Source organism: Loxodonta africana, chromosome 27, assembly GCF_030014295.1.
Source record: "Loxodonta africana isolate mLoxAfr1 chromosome 27, mLoxAfr1.hap2, whole genome shotgun sequence".
In the NCBI taxonomy this organism is placed as follows: Eukaryota; Metazoa; Chordata; class Mammalia; order Proboscidea; family Elephantidae; genus Loxodonta; species Loxodonta africana.
This window is the reverse complement of record NC_087368.1, coordinates 12,846,072-12,863,346: the sequence shown is the minus strand read 5'-3', so window position 1 is coordinate 12,863,346 and position 17,275 is coordinate 12,846,072. Positions and strand designations below refer to the sequence as shown.

The window sequence follows — 17,275 nt, the reverse complement described above, 5'->3', positions numbered from 1 at the left end:
GGTTTAGTTTGGGTTTTTATCCTTGGAAATAAAAGAGACCAGAGAGGGTATATGGGCTACTTGGAATAGAACAGGGATTAAAGACTAGGAGAATGTAGTAAGGTGTTTTAAGCCTCTGGGACTTCCTTATATTTGACCTGGACAATCCTTATAAACTCCATTTAACTTAGTCATAAAAGTTTTAAATGAATAGGCCTCAGCAGGTTATGGTTTTTTGCCTGGCAGGATGACCCAAACCTTCATTCCTGAGGGTTCTGGGCCATTAGTAGCCCTGTCAGAACTGAGTTACTATAGTTTTCCATTGACTTTAATCACAGGGCCTGGTAGTACTAAGAGATGCCCTAAGGGATCTCCTGTGTTCCAGGCATACTCCTCTCAATCTCCATTGTGTAATATCAATCTGATTTCCCCTTGGTAATCAGATCAATCACGCCAGCCAGTATGGTAACTCCCTTCTTTGCCTGTTGATCCAGTTGCTAGGTGGCATTCTTAGCTTCCAGTTCAATGGAATCAGTGATGTGTCTCCAGGTGGGAGCATTCCTCCCTTTGGAACTTTGGAACTAAGACCTCCAGACTGAAGAGCATAAGATCATGGGGACAGGAAGTGAAAATCTCGTGAGTGGGTTACTAGGGGTAATAGTGAGTGGTGCCTCTCCCGTTGCCACCCCTTGATTTCTGGACCCATGAATCCTGGCTATGGAAGAAGCTGCACCATATATTGGATGCTGGTTTAGAGCATATACGGCCTCCTGAAGAATATTACCTCAACTCTGCAAGGTATTGTCACCTAAACCCGTTAAAACCCATTGTCGTCAAGTCGATTCCGACTCATAGCGACCCTATAGGACAGGGTAGAACTGCCCTGGCTGTCACCTAGATGGTGCCATAATTGTGTCTTTAGGAGGGCATTCCACCATTCTATCAAGCCAGCTGCTTCAGGATGATGAGAAGAATGGTAAGACCAGTGAATTCCATGAGCATGGGCCCACTGCCGCACTTTATTTGCTGTGAAGTGAGTCCCTTGATCGGAGGCAATGCTGTGTGGGATAACGATGATGGTGAATAAGGCATTCTGTAAGTCCACAGACAGTAGTTTTGGCAGCACTTTTTTCAGGGAAGGCAAATCCATATCCAGAATAAGTATCTATTCCAGTAAGAACAAAATGCTGCCCTTTCCATGATGGAAGTGGTCCAATGTAATCAACTTGCCACCAAGTTGCTGGCTAATCACCTTGAGGGATGGTGCCATATTAAGGACTCAGTGTTGGCCTCTGCTGCTGGCACATTAGGCACTCAGCAGTGTCTGTCACCAAGTCGGCCTTAGTGAGTGGAAGTCCATGTTGCTGGACCCATGCATAACCTCCATCCCTGCCACCATGACCACTTTGTCCATGAGCCCATTGAGCAATGATGTGAGTGGCTAGGGAAAGAGGATGACTGGTTTTCACAGAACAGGTCATCCTATCCACTTGATTGCTAAAATCATGCTCTGCTGAGGTCATGCTTTGGTGAGCATTCACAAGGAACACACATATATTCACTTCTTTGACCCATTCAGAGAGGTCTATCCACATACCTCTTCCTCATAAATCCTGGTCTCCAATTTTCCAATCATGTTCCTTCCAAGTCCCTGACCATCCAGACAAACCATTGACCACAGCCCATGAATCAGTATACAATTGCACATCTGGACACTTCTCCTTCCAGACAAAGCGAACAACCAGGTGCACTGCTTGAAGTTCTGCCCATTGGGAGGATTTTCCTTCACCACTGTCCTTCAGGGATGTCCCAGCAAGGGGCTATAGTGCTTCTGCTGTCCATTTTTGAGTGGTGCTTGCATATTGCACAGAATCATCTGTAAACCAGGCACAAGTTTTCTCTCCTTCAGTCAACTGATCATAAGGAACTCCCCATGAGGCCATAGGTGCAGACTGAGAGATGGAAGGTAGTGTGACAGGACTGGAGACCATGGGCATTTGGGCCAGTTCCTCATGCAGCTTACTTGTGCATTCAGGTCCTGCTTGGGTCCGATCTCGTATATACCACTTCCATTTAACGATGGAGTGCTACTGTGCACGTCCAACTTTGTGACACTGTGGGTCAGAAAACATCCAGTTCATAATGGGCAGCTCAGGCCGCATGGTGACTTGGTGGCCCATTGTTAACTGTTCTGTCTCTACTAAGGCCCAGCAACAAGCCAAAAGCTGTTTCTCAAAAGGAGAGTAGTTACCTGCAGAGGATGACAGGGCTTTGCTCCAAAATCCTAAAAGGGGGCTGCCAAAGACTCCAAACAGCATCTCTATCTGCCACCGACACTTCAAGCACCATTGAATCAGCTGGATCATATGGCCCAAGTGACAGAGTGGCTTCTCCCATTCTAGGCCCCACTCAAAACTAGCAGCTTTTTTAGTCACTTGATAAATAGGCTAGAGTAGCAAACCCAAATAAAGAATATGTTGCCTCCAAAATCCATAGAGGCCCACTAGGCATTGCAGCTCCTTTTTAGTTGTGGGAACAGCCAGATGCAATAAATTATCCTTCACTTTATTTAATTTTTTTAAAAATAATTTTTATTGTGCTTTAAGTGAAAGTTTACAAATCAAGTCAGTCTCTCACATATAAACTTATATACACCTTACTACATACTCCCATTTACTCTGCCGCTAATGAGTCAGTCCGCTCCCTCCTTCCAGTCTCTCCTTTCGTGACAATTTTGCCAGTTTCTAACCCTCTCTACCCTCCCATCTCCCCTCCAGACAGGAGATGCCAACACAGTCTCAAGTGTCCACCTGATACAAGTAGCTCACTCTTCATCAGCATTTCTCTCCAACCCATTGTCCAGTCCCTTCCATGTCTGATGAGTTGTCTTTGGGAATGGTTCCTGTCCTGGGCCAACAGAAGGTTTGGGGACCATGACCGCTGGGATTCTTCTAGTCTCAGTCAGACCATTAAGTCTGGCCTTTTTATGAGAATTTGGGGTCTGCAACCCCCTGTTCTCCTGCTCCCTCAGGGGTTCTCTGTTGTGCTCCCTGTCAGGGCAGTCATCGGTTGTGGCCGGGCACCAACTAGTTCTTCTGGTCTCAGGATGATGTAAGTCTCTAGTTCATGTGGCCCTTTCTGTCTCTTGGGCTCTTAGTTATCATGTGACCTTGGTGTTCTTCATTCTCCTTTGCTCCAGGTGGGTTGAGATCAATTGATGCATCTTAGATGGTCACTTGTTAGCATTTAAGACCCCAGACGCCACGCTTCAAAGTGGGATGCAGAATGTTTTCATAATACAATTATTTTGCCAATTGACTTAGAAGTCCCCTTAAACCATGGTCCCCAAACTCCCACCCTTGCTCCGCTGACCTTTGAAGCATTCAGTTTATCCCAGAAACTTCTTTGCTTTTGGTCCAGTCCAGTTGAGCCGACCTTCCATGTATTGAGTATTGTCCTTCCCTTCACCTAAAGTAGTTCTTATCTACTAACTAATCAGTAAAAAACCCTCTCCCTCCCTCCCTCCCTCCCCCCCTCGTAACCACAAAAGTATGTGTTCTTCTCAGTTTATACTATTTCTCAAGATCTTATAATAGTGGTCTTATACAATATTTGTCCTTTTGCCTCTGACTGATTTCGCTCAGTATAATGCCTTCCAGGTTCCTCCATGTTATGAAATGTTTCACAGATTCGTCACTGTCCTTTACCGATGCGTAGTATTCCATTGTGTGAATATATCACAATTTATTTAACCATTCATCCATTGATGGACACCTTGGTTGCTTCCAGCTTTTTGCTATTGTAAACAGAGCTGCAATAAACATGGGTGTGCATATATCTGTTTGTGTGAAGGCTCTTGTTTCTCTAGGGTATAATCCGAGGAGTGGGATTTCCGGGCTGTATGGTAGTTCTATTTCTAACTGTTTAAGATAACACCAGATAGATTTCCAAAATGGTTGTACCAGTAGTCATTCCCAGCAGCAGTGTATAAGAGTTCCAATCTCTCCGCGGCCTCTCCAACATTTATTATTTTGTGTTTTCTGGATTAATGCCAGCCTTGTTGGAGTGAAATGGAATCTCATCGTAGTTTTAATTTGCATTTCTCTAATGGCTAATGATCGAGAGCATTGTCTCATGTATCTGTTAGCTGCCTGAATATCTTCTTTAGTGAAGTGTGTGTTCATATCCTTTGCCCACTTCTTGATTGGGTTGTTTGTCTTTTTGTGGTTGAGTTTTGACAGAATCATATAGATTTTAGAGAGCAGGCGCTGGTCGGAGATGTCATAGCTGAAAATTCTTTCCCAGTCTGTAGGTGGTCTTTTTACTCTTTTGGTGAAGTCTTTAGATGAGCATAGGTGTTTGATTTTTAGGAGCTCCCAGTTATCTGGTTTCTCTTCGTCATTTTTGGTAATGTTTTGTATTCCATTTATGCCTTGTATTAGGACTCCTAACGTTGCCCCTATTTTTCTTCCATGATCTTTATCGTTTTAGTCTTTATGCTTAGGTCTTTGATCCACTTGGAGTTAGTTTTTGTGCATGGTGTGAGGTATGGGTCCTGTTTCATTTTTTTGCAAATGGATATCCAGTTATGCCAGCACCATTTGTTAAAAAGACTATCTTTTCCCCAATGAACTGACACTGGGCCTTTGTCAAATATCAGCTGCTCATATGTGGATGGATTTATATCTGGGTTCTCAATTCTGTTGCATTGGTCTATGTGCCTGTTCTTGTACCAGTACCAGGCTGTTTTGACTACTGTGGCTGTATAATAGGTTCTAAAATCAGGCAGAGTGAGGTCCCACTTTCGTCTTCTTTTTCAATAATGCTTTACTTCTCTGGGGCTTCTTTCCCTTCCATATGAAGTTGGTGATTTGTTTCTCCATCATATTAAAAAATGTCACTGGAATTTGGATTGGAAGTGCATTGCATGTATAGATGGCTTTTGGTAGAATAGGTACATTTTTACTATGTTAAGTCTTCCTATCCAGGAGCAAGGTATGTTTTTCCACTTATGTAGGTCCTGTTTAGTTTCTTGCACTAGTACTTTGTAGTTTTCTTTGTATAGGTCTTTTACATCTTTGGTAAGATTTATTCCTAAGTATTTTATCTTCTTGGGGGCTACTGTGAATGGTATTGATTTGGTGATTTCCTCTTCGGTGTTCTTTTTGTTGATGTGGAGGAATCCAAGTGATTTTTGTATGTTTATCTTGTAACCTGAGACTCTGCCGAACTCTTTATTAGTTTCAGTAGTTTTCTGGAGGATTCCTTAGGGTTTTCTGTGTATAAGATCATGCCATCTGCAAACAGAGATAATTTTACTTCTTCCTTGCCAATCCAGATGCCCTCTATTTCTTTGTCTAGCCTAATAGCTCTGGCTAGGACCTCTAGCACAATGTCGAATAAGAGCAGTGATAAAGGGCGTCCTTGTCTGGTTCCCGTTCTCAAGGGAAATGCTTTCAGGCTCTCCCCATTTAGAATGATGTTGGCTGTTGGCTTTGTATAAAAAAAAAATAGATGCCCTTTATTATGTTGAGGAATTTTCCTTCAATTCCTATTTTGCTGAGAGTTTTTATCATGAATGGATGTTGGACTTTGTCAAATGCCTTTTCTGCATGAATTGATAAGATCATGTGGTTTTTGTCTTTTGTTTTATTTATATCGTGGATTACATTAATGGTTTTTCTAATATTGAACAAACCTTGCATACCTGGTATAAATCCCACTTGGTCGTGGTGGGTTATTTTTTTGATATGCTGTTGAATTCTATTGGCTAGAATTTTGTTGAGGATTTTTGCATCTATGTTCATGAAGGATATAGGTCTGTAATTTTCTTTTTTTGTGATGTCTTTACCTGGTTTTGGTGTCAGGGATATGGTGGCTTCATAGAATGAGTTAGGTAGTATTCCATCATTTTCTATGCTTTGAAATACCTTTAGTAGTAGTGGTGTTAACTCTTCTCTGAAAGTTTGGTAGAACTCTGCAGTGAAGCCGTCCGGGCCAGGGCTTTTTTTTGTTGGGAGTTTTTTGATTACTGTTTCAATCTCTTTTTTTGTTATGGGTCTATTAGTTGTTCTACTTCTGAATGTGTTAGTTTAGGTAGGTAGTGTTTTTCTAGGAATTCATCCATTTTTTATAGGTTTGCAAATTTGTTAGAGTACAATTTTTCGTAATAATCTGATATGATTCTTTTAATTTCAGTTGGGTCTGTTGTGATGTGGTCCATCTCGTTTCTTATTCGGGTTATATGTTTCCTTTCCTGTATTTCTTTAGTCAGTCTGTCCAATGGTTTATCAATTTTGTTAGTTTTTTCAAAGAACCAGCTTTTGGCTTTGTTAATTCTTTCAATTGTTTTTCTATTCTCTAATTCATTTAGTTCAGCTCTAATTTTTTTTTTAAATAATTTTTATTGTGCTTTAAGTGAGTTTACAAATCAAGTCAGTCTCTCACACAAAAACCCATATATACCTTGCTACATACTCCCAATTACTCTCCCCCTAAGGAGACAGCCCGCTCTCTCCCTCCACCCTCTCTTTTCGTGTCCATTTTGCCAGCTTCTAACTGCTCCCCCATCCTCTCATCTCCCCTCCAGGCAGGAGATGCCAACATAGTCTCAAGTGTCCACCTGATCCAAGAAGCTCACTCCTCACCAGCATCCCTCTCCAACCCATTGTCCAGTCCAATCCATGTCTGAAGAGTTGGCTTTGGGAATGGTTCCTGTCCTGGGCCAACAGATGGTCTGGGGGCCATGACCACTGAGGTCCTTCTAGTCTTAGTCAGACCATTAACTCTGGTCATATGAGAATCTGGGGTCTGCATCCCACTGCTCTCCTGCTCCCTCAGGGGTCCTCTGTTATGTTCCCTGTCAGGGCAGTCATCGATTGTAGCCAGGCACCATCCAATTCTTCTGGTCTCAGGATGATGTAGTTGCTGGTTCATGTGGTCCTTTCTGTCTCTTGGGCTCTTAATTACTTTGTGTCCTTGGTGTTCTTCATTCTCCTTTGATCCAGGTGGGTTGAGACCAATTGATGCATCTTAGATGGCTGCTTGCTAACGTTTAAGACTCCAGATGCCACTCTTCAAAGTGGGATGCAGAATGTTTTCTTAATAGATTTTATTATGCCAATTGACTTAGATGTCCCCTGAAACCAAGGTCCCTAGACCCCTGCCCCTGCTACACTGGCCTTTGAAGCATTCAGTTTATTCAGGAAACTTCTTTGCTTTTGGTTTAGTCCAGTTGTGCTGACCTCCCCTGTATCGTGTGTTGTCTTTCCCTTCACCTAAAGTAGTTCCTATCTACTATCTAATTAGTGAATGCCCCCTCCCACTCTCCCTCGTTTCCCCCTCTCATAACCACAAAAGAATGTTTTCTTCTCAGTTTAAGCTATTTCTCAAGTTCTTATAATAGTGGTCTTATACAATATTTGTCCTTTTGAATCTGACTAATTTCACTCAGCATAATGCCTTCCAGGTTCCTCCATGTTATGAAATGTTTCACAGATTCCTCGCTGTTCTTTATCGATGCGTAGTGTTCCATTGTGTGAATATACCATAATTTATTTAACCATTCATCCATTGATGGGCACCTTGGTTGCTTCCAGCTTTTTGCTATTGTAAACAGTCAGCTCTAATTTTTATTATTTGTTTTCTTCTGGTGCCTGATGGATTCTTTTGTTGCTCACTTTCTATTTGTTCAAGTTGTAGGGACAGTTCTCTGATTTTGGCTCTTTCTTCTTTTTGTATGTGTGCATTTATCGATATAAATTGGCCTCTGAGCACTGCTTTGGCTGTGTCCCATAGGTTTTGATAGGAAGTATTTCCATTCTTGTTGCATTCTATGAATTTCTGTATTCCCTCTTAATGTCTTCTATAACCCAATCTTTTTTGAGCAGGGTATTGTTCAGTTTCCAAGTATTTGATTTCTTTTCCCTAATTTTTCTGTTATTGATTTCCACTTTTATGGCCTTATGGTCTGAGAAGATGCTTTGTAATATTTCGATGTTTTGGATTCTGCAAAGGTTTGTTTTATGACCTAATATGTGATCTATTCTAGAGAATGTTCCATGTGCACTAGAAAAAAAAGTATACTTTGCAGTAGCTGGGTGGAGTGTTCTGTATAAGTCCATGAGGTCAAGTTGGTTGATTTAGCAATTAGGTCTTCTGGGTCTCTATTGAGCTTCTTACTGGATGTCCTGTCCTTCTCCAAAAGTGGTGTGTTGAAGTCTCCTAGACACCTGTGGAGGGGTCTATCTCACTTTTCAGTTCTGTTAAACTTTGTTTTATGTAACTTGCAGCCCTGTCATTGGGTGCATACATATTTAATATGCTTATATCTTCCTGGCCAATTGTCCCTTTTATCATTATGTAGTGTCCATCTTTATCCTTTGTGGTGGATTTAACTTTAAAGTCTATTTTGTCAGAAATTAATATTGCTATTCCTGCTCTTATTTGCTTATTGTTTGCTTGATATATTTTTTTCCATCCTTTGAGTTTTAGTTTGTTGGTGTCTCTAAGTCTAAGGTGTGTCTCTTGTAGGCAGCATATAGACGGATCGTGTTTCTTTATCCATTCTGAGACTCTCTGTCTCTTTATTGGTGCATTTAGTCCATTTACACTCAGCGTAATTATAGATAACTATACATATATATATTTTTTATGTGTTTAGTGCCGTCATTTTGATGCCTTTTTATGTGTGTTGTTGACAATTTCATTTTTCCACTTACTTTTTTGTGCTGAGACATTTTTCTTTTTAAATTGTGTGTTCCTCATTTTCATAGTATTTGACTTTATGTTTGCTGCGTCATTATGTTTTTCTTGATTTTTATTTTTAGTTATGGAGTTGTTATACCTCTTTGTGGTTACCTTAATATTTACCCCTATTTTTCTAAGTAAAAACCTATCTTGTATTGTCCTATATCACCTTGTATCCCTCTCCATATGGCAGTTCTCTACCACCTGTATTTAGTCCCTCTTTTTGATTTTTTGTGATCTTTTACATATTGACTTCAATGATTCCCTGTTCTGAGCGTTTTTTTTTTTTTTTTTTTTAATTAATCTTAATTTGTTTTTGTGATTTCCTTATTTGAGTTGATAGCAGGATGTTCTTTCTGTGACCTTGTGTTGTGCTGGTATCTGATATTATTGGTTTTCTGACCAAACAATTTCCTTTAGTATTTCTTGCAGCTTTGGTTTGGTTTTTGCAAATTCTCTAAGCTTGTGTTTATCTGTAAATGTCTTAATTTCGCCTTCATATTTCAGAGAGAGTTTTGCTGGATATATGATCCTTGGCTGGCAGTTTTTCTCCTCAGTTCTCTATATATGTTATCCCATTGCCTTCTTGCCTGCATGGTTTCTGCTGAGTAGTCTGAACTTATTTTTATTGATTCTCCTTTGTAGGAGACCTTTCTTTTATCCCTGGCTGCTTTTAAAATTTTCTCTTTATCTTTGGTTTTGGCAAGTTTGATGATAATATGTCTTGGTGATTTTCTTTTTGGATCAATCTTAAATGGGGTTCAATGAGCATCTTGGATAGATATCCTTTCGTCTTTTATGATGTCAGGGAAGTTTTCTGCCAACAGATCTTCAGCTATTCTCTCTGTGTTTTCTGTTATTCTTCCCTGTTCTGGAACTCCAATCACACGCAAGTTATTCTTCCTGATAGAGTCCCACATGATTCTTACGGATTCTTCATTTTTTTTTAGTTCTTTTATCTGATTTTTTTTCAGATATATTGGTGTCAATTCCCTGGTCCTCCAGATCTCCCACTCTGCATTCTAATTGCTTGAGTCTGTTCCTCTGACTTCCTATTGTGTTTTCTAATTCTGTAATTTTATTGTTAATCTTTTGGATTTCTGAATGCTGTCTCTCTATGGATTCTTGCAACTTATTAATTTTTCCACTATGTTCTTGAATAATCTTTTTGAGTTCTTCAACTGCTTTATCAGTGTGTTCCTTGGCTTTTTCTGTAGATTGCCTTATTTCTTTTCTGAGGTCATCCCTGATGTCTTGAAGCATTCTGTAAATTAGTTTTTTATATTCTGTATCTGGCAATTCCAGGATTGTATCTTCATTTGGGAAAGATTTTGATTCTTTAGTTTGGGGAGTTGTAGAAGCAATCACGGTCTGCTTTTTATGTGGTTTGATATCGACTGCTGTCTCCCAGCCATCACTAAGATATTGTAGTGATTTATTCTATATTTGCTCACTGAGTCTTATCTTCTTTTGTTTTCTTTCAATGTACGTAGATGGGCTACTAGATTGTGCTGTCTTGATTGTTGCAGCCCTTGACTCACTTATGTCCTATTACCAGCTCGTTTGGGCTGTTACCAGATATATAAGCCGGAGTCCATTCAGAATTCTTGAGTACAATCTGATTTTGGGTCATCAAGTGTGTGGTGCAGACTGTCACCTATCCACCTAGAGAAGTAGTGGTGATAGTTGTGTGCACCAGATTCTAGTAGCAGCAGGGGTTCACACTCCAGGGGGGGCAGGTCAGATCAACCCTTTAGATCTGTGTTTGATGGTCAGGGTTGGTAGATTGTCATGTATGTGATCGATTCACTTGCTTTTCCGAGTCTTTGTTGCAAGAGGGATCCGAGGTAGCTTCTACCTAGTCAGCTATCTTGGCCCCACCTCTATCCTTCAGTTTAGATGGAATATCTCGACATCCCCCATATCACTGGACCCCTAAAAATTTCACTGAGATGGAAGGTGCCTGAATTTTTGTGGAATTAATTTCTCACTCTCTAGCAGGCAAATGTTTTACGAACAAGTCTAGGGTCATTGATACTTCTTCCTTACTAGGTCCAATCAGCATAACATCATCAATGTTCTAGACCAGTGTGACATCTTATGAAAGGGAAAGGTGATCAAGGTCCCTGCTGACTGAATTGTGACATAGGGCTGAAGAGCTCATGGAGCACTGTGGTAGACAAGCGAAGGTGTATTGCTGGCCTTGCCAGCTGAAGGCAAAATTCTTTTGATGGTCCTTTGAAACAGCTTTGGAGAAAAAGGCATCAGCCAGGTCAATAACTGCACACGAGTTACCAGGACATGTATTAATTTGCTCAAGAAATCAAACTACATCTGGAACAGCATCTGCAATTGGAGTCACAACCTGGTTAGGTTTTCGATAATCTACTGTCATTCTCCTAGGTCCGTTTGTTTTTTGCACAGGCCAGATGGGTGAGTTGAATGGGGAGTGTGGTGGGAATCACCACCCCTGCATCCTTCAAGTCCTTGATGGTGGCAGTAATGTCTGTAATTCCTCCAGGAATTCAGTATTGTTTTTGGTTTACTATTTTCCTAGGTAGGGGCAGTTCTAATGGCTTTCACTTGGCTTTTCCTGCTGAAATAGCCCTTTCTCCATTTGTTGGAGATTCAATGTGGGGATTCTGCCAGTTGTTGAGTATATCTATTCCAATAATGCATTCTAGAAGTGGGAAAATCATTACAGGGGGATTTGGGGACCCACTGGACCTATTGTGAAATAAACATGAGCCAAGACTCCATTAATAACCTGTCCTCTATATGTCCCCACTCTGACTGGTGGGCTACAGTGCCATTTTGGGTCTCCTGGAATTAGTGTCACTTCAGAGCTAATATGCAGTAATCCCCAAAAAGTCTGATTATTTTTTTTTCTCCAATGAAAATTCACTCTCATAAAAGGTTGTAGACCCCTTTGGGGAAACCTAGGAGAGAGAATAATTGTATATATTTTTGGCAGGGTATTAGAGTCCTTCCTCTTGGGGCCCTGGCCTTGCCTTCATTTAAAGAGTTGTGGGTCTTTAAATTCACTCAAGTATGGAAGTTGACCGAGAGTGATTCGAGTTAGACTGCTGTTGACCTAACCTAGAAGTCTTCCATTTGTACAGATCAAGTAAATAGTAGGTTTCCTATCTATTTCACTCCTAGGGACACCATGACTAAGCAGTCATAAGTCCATGAGTCAGAGTATTCTGATTACTGCTTTGACTCTGCTGTCCACTACTGTGACCATGCCCACCTTGCCTTTGTCGATTGAGTGCCACCACTTGACCACTACTATCATAGGGTCCAATCAGCCCCATTGTATTTAGGTGTCTTAATTCAGTTAGGGCAGTTTCCACTGTCAAATCCGATTTACATAAAATAGCAATCACAGCAGTCTTCAAGGATGCTGGATTTCCACTTTAGCATGCCAGTTTCTCTAAGCCTTTGAATACCTTCTTCTACAGTATACCAAGGCAGGTCTGGTACTTCAACTTGATTTAGTGTAGGCCGCTGGATAATCCATGCTTCAGCAACCCAACCAAATGAAGTATTAGATCTTTTCCTAACTTGTCGAGGTGAAACATTGAATGAAGAATATGTGCTTAGTGGACCCATATCAATAAACTCAGACTGATCCATCTTTATGTTCCTTGCACCATTATTCTGCACCCTTAATATCCATTCCCACACCTGTTCCCCAGGTTCCTGTTTGTACATATTAGAAAACTCAAGCACTTCTCTTGGAGTGTAGTGTACCTCCTCCTGGGTCACACTTTGTACTTCATCTTTTGGGGTTCGCTGGGACTTAAGTCTAGTTATAGGTCTAGAAGCCAGAATCTGTAGTGTGGAATTGTTTTGAGAACATTCAGCTTTGTCTTATAAAGTATCTGCCTCAGATGATGCCCCAGGCAATAGCTCAGGCAGGGGCTCTTTAGAGGCAGCTGGGCTAGGGCTAATTTCATTAAATGGAAGTGGAGGGGCTAATGCCTTTACTGGGCAGGGTGGTGTAGCAGACACACATGAAGTAATCTCTGCAGATGGAAGTGGTTCTATTGGCAGGAGTGATTAAATGGAATTTAGGGGCTCAGTGTCTCCAGTTTTCTAATTATCTGCCCATATGTCCACATTGCAAGTTTCAAGATTGCATTTCTTCCCAATCAGTGCCCTCACTTTAACTTCAGACAGCTCTCAAGGTTGGCGATTGAAGTAGGATTGTAATTCAGCCACTCTTACAGTAAGACTCGGGTTTGGTTTTTGGAAATATCAGAGCTCTTACTACAAGAAATAAGGTTTTCTTTCAAAGCACAAGTAGAAATTTTGAGGTTGTTTATGTGGGACTTAAGCATTGACACTGAAGCCCTGAGCACATCTCTTTCTTTCACCAGTTTGTCAAGTGAAAGTAGGACCAACCAACCAGCTTCCTTATACTTCTCATTATGAGAAAATTGTTGAAAAGTATCATATATGCAATTACCCATTGCCTTGTCTTTTACCAATACTTGATCTATTGATGGTGATAATTTGCATATTTGAATTGGCACCTCATGCCATGGATTAGCAGTGCCCTCTTTACTACTGAAGGCAGAGTCATCAACATCTTTGAGACTAACCAGACTTGAGAACTAATTTAGAAAACTCATCCTTACAATTTTGTTTCTCTAGAACCACTCTCACTACCAAATGTCTTAGGCTGGGTTCTCTAGAGAGGCAAAACTAGTAAAGTGTATAAATATACATAGAGGGAGATCTACTTCAAGGAAAGAGCTTGGGTGATTGTAGAGTCACAAGTCAGTGGATCAGGATAGAGGCTTTTCCTGATTCCTGTAGCCAAAGGGGCTGGCAAACCCAAGACTGGCAAGCTGGAGAGCAGGGGTCTTACTCACAGGCTGTGAAGGCTGATGAATCCCAAGACTAGCAGGTAAGCTGCTAGCTCAGGTCCCAAGAACTGGAGGTCATATGAACAAGAGACAGCTGCAGGATCCAGAACAAGCCAAGAGCCTTGGCAAGATGAGCAGGAAGGAAGTACATGGCAGAGGGTGAAGAGATAAAGGCTGAGTGGGGAGTGAGCCACCACAGGCCCTACCTGCACTGATACCACTCAGAAGATTCCATTATGGGGGTGATCAGATATCAATTTCAGCAGGGAAGTGATCACAACATCATACAACTGCCAAAACTCTGAGAATCAAGGCCCAGCCAAGTTGACACACACAATCTTAACCATCACACATGCCCTGTGATTAAAGTCAATGGAAAATTACAGCAACTGAGTTCTGACATGACTACTAATGGCCCAGACCCTGTGGGAATGATGGTTTGGGCCAGCCTCCCAGGCAAAGAGCCATGACCAGCTGAGGTGCTTGCTGAGGGCAAAGGGAATACAGAATGGGTGGTGGAAGAAGGTATTTCTGAATACCAGGTATGGCCACGTGACCAGTTGCAGAAACGAGGACTGTAACTGTTATTAGTAATTCTGCTTTGTGTGTGTGCATCAAATATTTTTGTTTTCTCCACTTATAAAACATAAGATGTAAACAGAGCTAGTGCATTTTTGGTTGTATGTGTGTTCATTGTATCATGTTAGGCAGAAGAATGACTTTATAATTGTCTTTATTCAGAGATTATGTATGGTTTAAGGAGATGTGTACAGGTGCCAAGTTGACAAGGAGTGAACTGTGGTAATTAAGATTGTGTGTCAACTTGGCTGTGCCATGATTCTCAGAGTTTTGGCAGTCATGTTATGTTGTGGTCACTTCCCTGTTGAGATTTGATATGTGATCACCCCCATGGTGCAATATGCTGTGAGTAGCCAATTGGTTGAAGGGGAGCTTCCTTGGGCATGTGGCCTGCATCCAATGTGTGCAGACATTCTGGCAGGGCTCAGGGGCTTTTGCTCGTTTTGGATTCTGTAACTGGCTCCTGGTCGCCTGACCTCCAGTTTTTGGGACTTGAGCTAGCCATTTCCCTGTGGTCTTGCCTGCTGATCTTGGGATTCATTGATCTTCACAGCCTGTGAGCAACAGCTCTGTTCTCCAGCCTGCCTATCTTGGGTTCAGCAGCACCTGAGGCTATGTGAATTAGGAGAGGCCTCTATCCTGACCCACAGACTTGGGATGTTATGGCCTCTAAAACCGTGTGAGCCTTTTTCTTGATATAAATCTCTCTCTCTCTATAGGTATTTATACACTTTACTGGTTTTGCTTCTTTAGAGAACGCTGCCTAAGTCAGAGCATTCACATGAGATACAAATATGTTTGCTTCTTTGGCCTGTTCAGAGAGGTCTGTCACATGCCACTTCTTCATACTTCCTTGGCTCCAAATTCCAATCATGTTCCTTCCAAGTCCCTGGCTATCCAGTCAAACTATTGGCCACAACCCATGAATCAGTGTACAACTGCATATCTGGCCATTTATCCTTGCAAGTAAAGTGAAAACTCATGTTCACTGATTGAAGTCCTGCCCATTGAGAGGCTATTCCCTCAGCACTGTCCTTCAGGGAGGTCCCAGAAAGGGGCTGTAGTGCTTTGCTGCCACTGTCCATGTTCAGATGTTGCCTGCATATCATGCAGAGACACATCTGTAAACCAGATGCCAGTTTTCTCTTCCTCAGTCAACTGATCACAAGGCCGTAGATGAACAGTTGGAAAGGGCAGGTAAAGTAACAGGAGTGGAGACCATGGGCATTTGGGACATTTCCTCCTGTGTCTTACTTGAGCCTTCAGGTCCTGTTCAGGTATGATATGATATAGACCACTAGCATTTAATGATGAAGTGCTGGTGAGCACATCCAGCTTTATGGCTCTGTATGTTAGGCAACACCCAGTTCATGATGGGCAGCTCGGCTGCATGGTGACTTGGTGTCCCATGGTTAAGTGTTCAGTCTCTACTCAGGCCCTGTAACAAGACAAAAGCTGTTTCTCAAAAGGAGAGTAGTTAAATGCAGAGGATGGCAGGGCTTTGCTCCAAAATCCTAAGGATCTGCACTGTGATTCACCAATAGGGGCCTGCCAGAGACTCCAAACAGGACTCCAAACAGCATCTCTGTCTGCCACTGACACTTCCAGAACCATTGGATCTCCCAGATCGTATGACCCAATTGGCAGAGCTGCTTGGACATCAGCCTGAACCTGTTGCAAAGCTTTCTCTTGCTGTGGGCCCTGCTCAAAACTAGCAGCTTTTCAAGTCATTTGATAAATAGGCTGGAGTAGCACACTGAAATGAGGGATATGATGCCTCCAAAATCCAAAGAGGTCCAACAAGTGTTGTGCCTCCTTTTTAGTTGTAGGAAGGGCCAGATACAGCAACTTATCCTTCACTTTACAAGGAATATCTTGACATGGCCCACACCGCTGGAGCCCTAGATTTTTCACTGAGATGTAGGCACCTGAATTTTTGTCAGAATAATTTTCTACCCTCTAGCATGCAAATATCTTACCAATAGGTCTAGAGTACTGATACTTCTTTCTTACTAGGTTCAGTCAGCATAATGCTATTAATGTAACGGACCAGTGTGACGTCTTGTGGAAGGGAAAAGCGATCAAGTTCCTTGTGGACTAAATTATGACATAGAGCTTGAGAGTTGATATACCCCTGAGATAAATTAGTGAAGGTGTATTGCTGGCCTGACCAGCTGAAGGCAAACTGCTTCTGGTGGCCCTGTAAAACAGGGATAGAGAAAAAGGCATTGGCCAGAGTAATGACTGCATACCCCAGAAGATGTATTAATTTTCAGGCCACATCCCCAAGGAAACTTCTCTTCCAACTGATTGGCTGCTCACATCAGATCACAAAATGGAAGATGATTACATGATTTCTGCCAAATCCCTGAGAATTATGGCCTACCCAAGTTGACATGTAACATGAGCCATCACAGTGGTGACAAAGGTGTTCTGAAATAGATACTGGTGATGGTTGGATAGGATTGTGAAAGTAGGTAAAGCCATTCTATCACACATTTTATAGCTATTAAAACAAAACTTTATTTAATGGGAAATCTACCAGTTAATATAGTATAAACTATAAAGTATAAATTGAGCTTGAGAAATACTACAACAAAAGAAAAAAAAAATACCCACTGAGGTGAGAAGAAGAAAATGTCTGGTTCTGAGGCTGATGTTCCCTGGCTGTGAATGAGGAGCTGCTGTGGAGGAGGTAGGGCAACTGGCTCCGTCTCTGATGCCCGAGGCAGAGCTAGAGGTGGAGGACTTAATAGCCTGTGGGGCTCCTGTGTTGATGGAAGAGCAGGATCAATATCAGCTGTTTGTTGGGAGCCAGTTGGAGGTGGCCCAGGATGGAAATCCACGCCTCCAGCTGACTCTTTGTCTAGCTTCATCGCCGGACCTGGTGATGAAATACCTGGTGCCCTAAGGACTTCCGGTGTTGGTGCAGGAGCAGGTGGTTGAGGAACCATTTCTGTAGGTGGCCCAGGATGGGAATCGAGCCCTCCAGTAGGCTCTTCTCCTGGTGCCCGGGTCAGAGATCGAGATGGAGGGCTTTGGGCTACAGTGAGCTCTGGTGTTGGTAGAGGAACAGGAGCAGGATTGACATC

General features: G+C 42.0%; 1 pseudogene; it reads right to left on the bottom strand.

Moving 5' to 3' along the window:
• Positions 1 to 560: 560 nt before the first annotated feature.
• Positions 561 to 17,059, bottom strand: LOC135228719 (uncharacterized; annotated as a pseudogene).
• Between the last annotated feature and the right edge of the window lie 216 nt (positions 17,060 to 17,275).